This window comes from Stomoxys calcitrans, chromosome 4 (genome assembly GCF_963082655.1).
Source record: "Stomoxys calcitrans chromosome 4, idStoCalc2.1, whole genome shotgun sequence".
NCBI classification, from domain to species: domain Eukaryota; kingdom Metazoa; phylum Arthropoda; class Insecta; order Diptera; family Muscidae; genus Stomoxys; species Stomoxys calcitrans.
In genome coordinates this window covers 50,917,061-50,924,437 of record NC_081555.1, presented here as the reverse complement: position 1 = coordinate 50,924,437, position 7,377 = coordinate 50,917,061, and the positions used below count along the sequence as shown (strand labels likewise).

The 7,377-nt window shown below is 38.4% G+C and overlaps 1 protein-coding gene across 1 annotated transcript in view; it reads left to right on the top strand.

The window, feature by feature from the left end:
• LOC106080866 (regucalcin) overlaps positions 1 to 7,377 on the top strand; it is a 48,122-nt gene that overhangs the window by 91 nt on the left and 40,654 nt on the right. The gene's annotated exons all lie outside the window — the stretch shown is intronic.

Below are 7,377 nucleotides of genomic sequence, written 5' to 3'. Positions count from 1 at the left end.
GTAAATATTTAATTAATATACGAAAGATACAATGAAATTGTAGAAAGCACTATCAACGAAAGCACTATTATTTTTGTCTTAGGTAATTTACAATTGTCAATTTAATTTATTCGAATGCGGCCTTTTGCTGTTTTTGCCAGTGCTGACTACAATTCACATGACAATACCGATTTTGCGGTTTTCTTAAATAACAGATTAAAAAATAAAACGCTTTAGCGGTATATGAAGGGAACATTTATTCTTATGGACCGTTTACACTTGCACAGAAAAACCGTAAACTTGGTTTTATCAGACATTTTTTTTCAATTAAAAATATTGCTGAAATAGGTCCTATAACGGAATTTGTATTAAAAATAGACGATTTGCAATTTTCCCCTATGAAAAGCTGTATCTTCTTATTGTTTGTTTGTCTTTTCCGTATAGACTCAAAAACGGCTAAACCGATTTTCTTGAAATTTTCACAGATGGTGCATAATGATCCCGTGATGAAAATAGGGTAGGCAAATTTTGTGATACATGAAGGGGGGCGGACCCTCCCCTTTAGCCTAATTTTCAGAAACGCCAGATCTCGGATATGGTTGGTGCGATTTAAGCGAAATAGTAACTTTAAATAGTAACTTTAAAACAAGAATTTGATATCCAAATGGGACGAATGAGTACGCCCCATCCTCTAAACTCACCTTATATATATATATAGAAAAATCACGACAATATAGGGCTTAAATGAAACGTATTTAAGATTAGAAAACGGATCTGATATCCAATTGTTTGACCAAGTATTTGGGGGATCACCCCACCCCCCAGCACACCCCTAAATCGGATATATTTACCGACTACGGCAATATGGGGCTCAAATGAAAGGTAGAGGTAGAGGGGAGTAGAGCACGAAATTGATACCCACTTTCGGGATCAAGTTTCTGGGAGTCCACCCCTTTCTCAAAATACTTCACAAGCAGGACTTATTTACTTACCATGGCAATATGAGGCTCAAATACAAGGTATTTGGTACTAGAATACGAATCTGATATCCAAAGGTGGGACCAAGTGTTTGAGGTTCCGCCCCTTCTCTTAAACACCAACAAAGATGACAAATTTACGACCATAACAATATGGGTCTCAAATGAAATATCTTTGGGAGAAGAGCACGAATCTGACATCAATATTCGGAAAAAAGTGTCTATGAGGCCAACCCACCCCCCAATATAGGATGTATTTCCTGACCCTTGGAGTAAAAGGTATTTAAGAGTATAACACGAATCTGATATATATTTTCAAGTCGCTGAGTGGCCGCTCCATCTCTCAAAACACCCTCCCAAACCGGACATATTTGCCGACTATGAAAATATGTGACTCAAATGAAAGATATTTGGGAATAGAGCACGAATTTGATATCAACATTTGGGACCAACTGTCTAGGGGACGTCCCACTCCTATAACAACCACCAAATACGACGTATTTGCTCCCCATGACAAAGAGTGGCTCAAAGAGTGTGGAGCACGATGTTGATAGTTTTTAGCGCTCAAATGAACGGCATTTGATATAAGAAAACAAATTTGATATATATTTGATTTCGGGGCCAAGTGTTTGGGGGACGCTTCATCCCATAAACTCCCCTTAAACCAATGGCAATATGGGGTTCAAATAAATGGTATTTGAGAGAAGAGCACAATGCTAATATTTTCTGAGGACTAAGTGTTTGGGGGACAACTTCACTCATCACTCCAATCACCAAAACACCCGTAGATCGTATATATTTGGAAGTAGAGCATGCAATTGATAACCACTTTCAAAACCAAATTTCTGAGGGTTCACATCACCACCTTAACCCACCAAACCCCAACCGCAATCCCATGGCAGCCGGTTGTACGTACCGGATTGGCCCGATGGAGGCTTTCATCGGCAAGAGCTGCCGCCTCAGTGTACAACACACTACTACGACAAAAAAAATCAACCACCAACCTGGGGGCCTTCCCTCCCACTCCTCCCAAAATCCCCATGAAAATATCGGGCTCAAATAAAGTCTTTTAAGAATGGAGTACATCTAACATCCAAACTAATATGACAATAGCGAATTCAAGCGACATGCATATGTACGAGTATACCATTTTCGTAGCATGGTATTTCTATAAAAGCTCTTTAATTGTCGAAAATAAATATTCAAAGTATAACTTTGTTCCATGTATTGTAAAAGAAGGCGCAGAGGAGCGGGACCGGTTCAGTTTAATGGCATCGAACGTACTTTCACAGAAATGAAGAATTTCATTGATATCCACAATCGTTTTTTTTTATTAAAAAAATCTTTTGTAGCGCTCTTATTGAGAAACCCGATACTTATATTGACGATTAATTTTTAAATTTTTTCTTATAACCACCGTTTTTGGACAAGTGGTATATTAATACTTGTATTACGTTTGCAATATCTACCAGTATTCAACTCCGATTATGTGTGTTCTTGGTCGGAGTCTATATCGGATTATATCTTTATAAAGCCCCTAAAGATACAGATCTCCTGATTTTACTTTTTAGACCTTTAGAGGGCGCATTTCTTATCCGATTTGGCTGACATTTTACATATCGGATTCTTTTATGAGCTTGTCAATTATAGTCTGAATCGGTCAATAACCTAATATACCTCCCATATAAACCGATCGACCGATTTTACTTCTTAAGTCACTAGAGGGCACAATACTTATCGGATTTGGCTAAAATTTTTCATAATGCTTTCTCTTATAACCTCCAACGTCCATGCCAAGTATGGTCTGACTCCGTCTCTAACCTTTTATTGCTCCCATATAAACCGATCATTGTATTTGAGTTCTTAAACATAACCTAACCAAATTTATAAAAAAACCCATGGAGTCTGTTGCTTGAATTTTTTTATTTTCTGTCTTTAAAGAGAAAATGGCAAAGAACTTGACAAATGCAATCCATCGTGGAGAGTATACAAGATTTGCTGCGACCGAATACTAATTTCGTCATTCTGTAGCACCTCGAAATATGCGTCTAAGACCTCATAAAGTATATATATATACTTCTTGATCGTCATTACATTTTGAGTCGATCTAGCCATGTCCGTCCGTCTGTCGAAAGTACGCTACTTTCGAAGGAGTAAAGCTAGGCGCTTGAAATTTTACACAAATACTTTTTATTATACAATCGGCTGGGATTGTAAATAGGACAAATTGGACCATGTTTTGATATTGATGCCAAATAAACTGATCTTGGATCTTGTCTTCTTGAGCCCTTAGACGGTTCAATTCTCGTCTGATTTTGTACGTGACGTTTTGGTACTACCTGCAATAACTGTGGTAAGTATGGTCCAAATCGGTCCATAACCTGGTGTAACTGCCATATAAACCGATCTTGGGTTTTGACTTTTTCAGCTTTTAGAGGGCGTAATTCATATCCCATTTACCTGTAATGTTGCACGGGGTTTTTTTTACAGTTTTCAACGACTGTGCTTAGTATGGTTCAAATTGGCTCAAAACCTGGAATAGCTGTAATATAAACCGATGTTAGATTTTGACTTCTTGAGTCAGTAGAGGGCGCAATTCTCATCCGATTTGGCTGAAATTTTGCATGAGGTGTTTTTCTATGACTTCCAATAACAATAACTGAGCTACATTAACAGGGTACAGTCCGATTCAAGTTTAAGCTCAATGATAAGGGGCCTCCATTTTATAGCCGAGTCCGAACGTTCGGACTTCTTCTCCTCTTTGTGGAGAAGCCAATTTTAGGAAGGGATAACCACTGCCGAAAATGTTCATGATGTTCTCGCCAGGATTCGAAACCAGGCGTTTAGCGTTATAGGTGGACATGCTAACCTCTGTGCTACGGTGGACTCGCTATACAAAGATTTAACTTCATAAAAGCACTCTTGTCCAGATAAACCACGCCGAAAGTTGGTCAAAATGGTCACACAAAAATGTCCGTGAGATAAGTGAATTTTAGGCCAAATTAATTTTTTGAAGTCACTGCAACCAACACAAACGATGGTCGTAAGTCAAAACGTTCTGAGTACGAGATTATGGTAGAAAACGTCAAACTTTCCAATGGAAATATCCTATAGCACATGGCAACACTTAGTGTATCGTAAAGAAAAATAATTTCATGGAGAGGCTGTTGCTGCCACTTTGGGGTTGTCAACAAATTCTCATAATTTGAAATTTTTTTTCGCAGTGTAACAAGCATTTCTTATCGTCAATATAATAGTTGTTAAGTTCTTGATTATGCTTTTATCAGTATATGGTTCTAATATGAATATCAAAATCAAAAAAATGTATTCCAAATTTTTTCGCTAGCAGTCCATAAATGTATTTTAAGAACAATTGACAAGGCATTTTTATGTGACTCCAAATATAGTTGTGAAAATGTTTACAAGATATGTTTGTTTTTTACCCTCCACCAAACTAATTTCGTCATTCCGTTTGTAACACATCGAAATATTGAACTGAAACCCAACAAAGTATATATATTCTTGATCGCCTTGACAGTCTAAGTCTATTTAGCCATGTCCATCCATCAAAAGCACGCTAACTTTCTAGGGAGAAAAGTTAGTCGCTTGAAATTTTGGTCAAATACTTCCTTTAAGTGTAGATCAGTTGGGACTGTAAACCGGTCACATCGGTCCATGTTGTGATATGGCTGCCATATAAACCAATCTTGACTTCTTGAGCCTCTAGAGTGCGCAATTATTATACGATTATGCTGTAATTTATGTACAACGACTTCACCTTTTACTTTCAACATACATCCTGATAAGGCTCACATTTAAACCGATATCCTGATTTTATTTCTTGTGCCCTTTTGGGGTGCAATTTTTATCCGATTTGGCTGAAATTTAGCACAAAGACGTCTACTATGGTCCCCAACATCCAAACTAAAACTGGTTCGAATCGGTCCATATCCTGTATAGCTTCGACAACTTTTATCCATTATTCGTTGTTTACCTATAAAGAGATGCCGGACAAAGAACATGACAAATGCGATTCATGGCGGAGGGTATAAAAGATTCGGCCGGCCGAACTTCGCACGCTTTTACTTGTTTTTGGTTAGTTAAAGAAAATGTTTTGTTCCGACATAATATTGACTTCATAATAAACAAGAATTAATTGTTTCTAGCTGCTTTCTTTGAGTCCTTAGCGTAAAATATGGGGACTACATCAAGACAGATGTATGTGGGGCTACATGATATAGCTTCTTTTATAAATTACTAGCTGACCCGGGCCCGCTCCGCTGCGCCTTCTTTTACTTTATATGGAACAAAAGCTTCCTTGGAATATTTATTTTCGACAATTAAAGATCTTTTAATGAAATACCATGCAAACTTGACTAACAGTTTAACAATATAAGTGCCTTTATCTGAATCCCACATGATCTTTATTGGTCTACGAATTTAAGTTTGGATGTAAGGTGTACTCCATTCTTAAAAGACTTCATTTCAGCCCGATAGTTAGTTAGTCCCTAATGTTGATATCAGATACGTGGTCTACTCCCAAATACCTATAATTTGATCCCCATATTTCCATAGTCGGCAAACATGACTCGCTTGGGGGTGTTTTGGGGGATGGGCGGCCACTCAGTGAGTTGGCCTTGAAATTATGTATCGGATTCGTGTTCTTCTCTAAATACCCTCTTATTTGAGCTTCATATTGCAATAGTCAGCAAATACTTACTATTTGGGTGGTGTTGTGGGGGTGGAGTGGCCCCATAGACACTTTTCCCGAATATTGATATCGGATTTATGCTTTACTCTCGGAGACCTTTCATTTGAGCCACATATTGCTATGGTCGTAAATTTGTCCCCTTTGGGGGATGTTTTTGGGGAGAGACGGCCCCCAAACACTTTGGATATTAGATTCGTATTCTACATTCAAATACATTTTATTCAAGCCCCATATTCCCATGGTCAGTAAATAAGTCCAGTTTGGGGGGTGTTTTGGGAAAGGGGTGGACCCCCAGAAACGTGGTGCCATATTTGGATAATAGATTCGTATTGTACTCGCAAATACCTTTCATTTGAATCCCATATTGTCGTGATTGGTCGAAATATATGTTTGGGAGGTTTTAGGCTGGGGCGGCCCCCCTAGGTACCCCATCCGAGATTGGGATACCAAATTTTCATTTTTAGGGTACTATATGAGAGCACACAAAATTTCGCTTAACCCATTTCCGAGATCTGGCGTTTCTGAAAACTAGGGGTAAGGTAGGTAAATTTTGCACAAATACTTCTTATTAGTGTAGGTCGGTTGGTATTGCAAATTGGCCATATCGGTCCATGTTTTGATATAGCTGTCATATAAACCGATCTTGGGTCTTGACTTCTTGAGCCTCTAAAGTGCGCAATTCTTATCCGATTGGAATGGAATTTTGCACGACGTGTTTTCTTATGATACCCAACAACTGTGCCACGTATGGTTCAAATCGGTCTATAACCTGATATAGCTGCCATATAAACCGATCTTGGGTCTTGACGTCTTGAGCCTCTAGAGGGCACAATTCCTATCCGATTTGAATGAATTTTTGCACGAAGTATTTCGTTATGACATCCAACAACTGTGCCAAGTATGGTTCAAATCGGTCCATAACCTGATATAGCTGTCATATAAACAGATCTGGGGATTTGACTTTTTGAGCTTCTACAGGGCCCAATTCCTATCCGATTTGGCTGAAATTTTGCATGACGTACTTTATTCTTACTTTCAACAACTGTGTCAAATAACGTTCAAATCGGTCCATAACCTGATATAGCTGCCATATAAACCGATACGGGATCTTGACTTCTTGATCCCTAGAGGTCGCAATTATTATCCGATATGCCTGAAATTTTGTACGACGGATCCTCTCATGACCATCAACAAACGTGTTTATTATGGTCTGAATCGGTCTATAGCCCGATACAGCTCCCATATAAATCGATCTCTCTATTTTACTTCTTGAGCCCCCAATGGGCGCAATTCTTATTCGAATTGGCTGAAATTTTACACAGGTCTCGAACATATAATTTAATTGTGGTCCGAACCGGACCATATCTTGATATTACTCTAATAGCAGAGCAAATCTTTTCTTATATCCGTTTTGCCTAAGAAGAGATGCCGGGAAAAGAACTCGACAAATGCGATCCATGGTGGAGGGTATATAAGATTCGGCCCGCTCGAACTTAGCACGCTTTTACTTGTTATATATAAGATATATTTATATTCTTGATTGGCATGTCCGTCCGTCTGTCTGTCAAAAGCACGCTTTCGAAGGAATAAAGCTAGGCCCTTGAAATTTTGCACAAATAATTCTCATTCGTGTAGGTCGTAATTCTTATTCAATTTGGGTGAAATTTTGCACAAGGTTTTTTGTTTTAGCTTTCAATAACTGTGTGATTC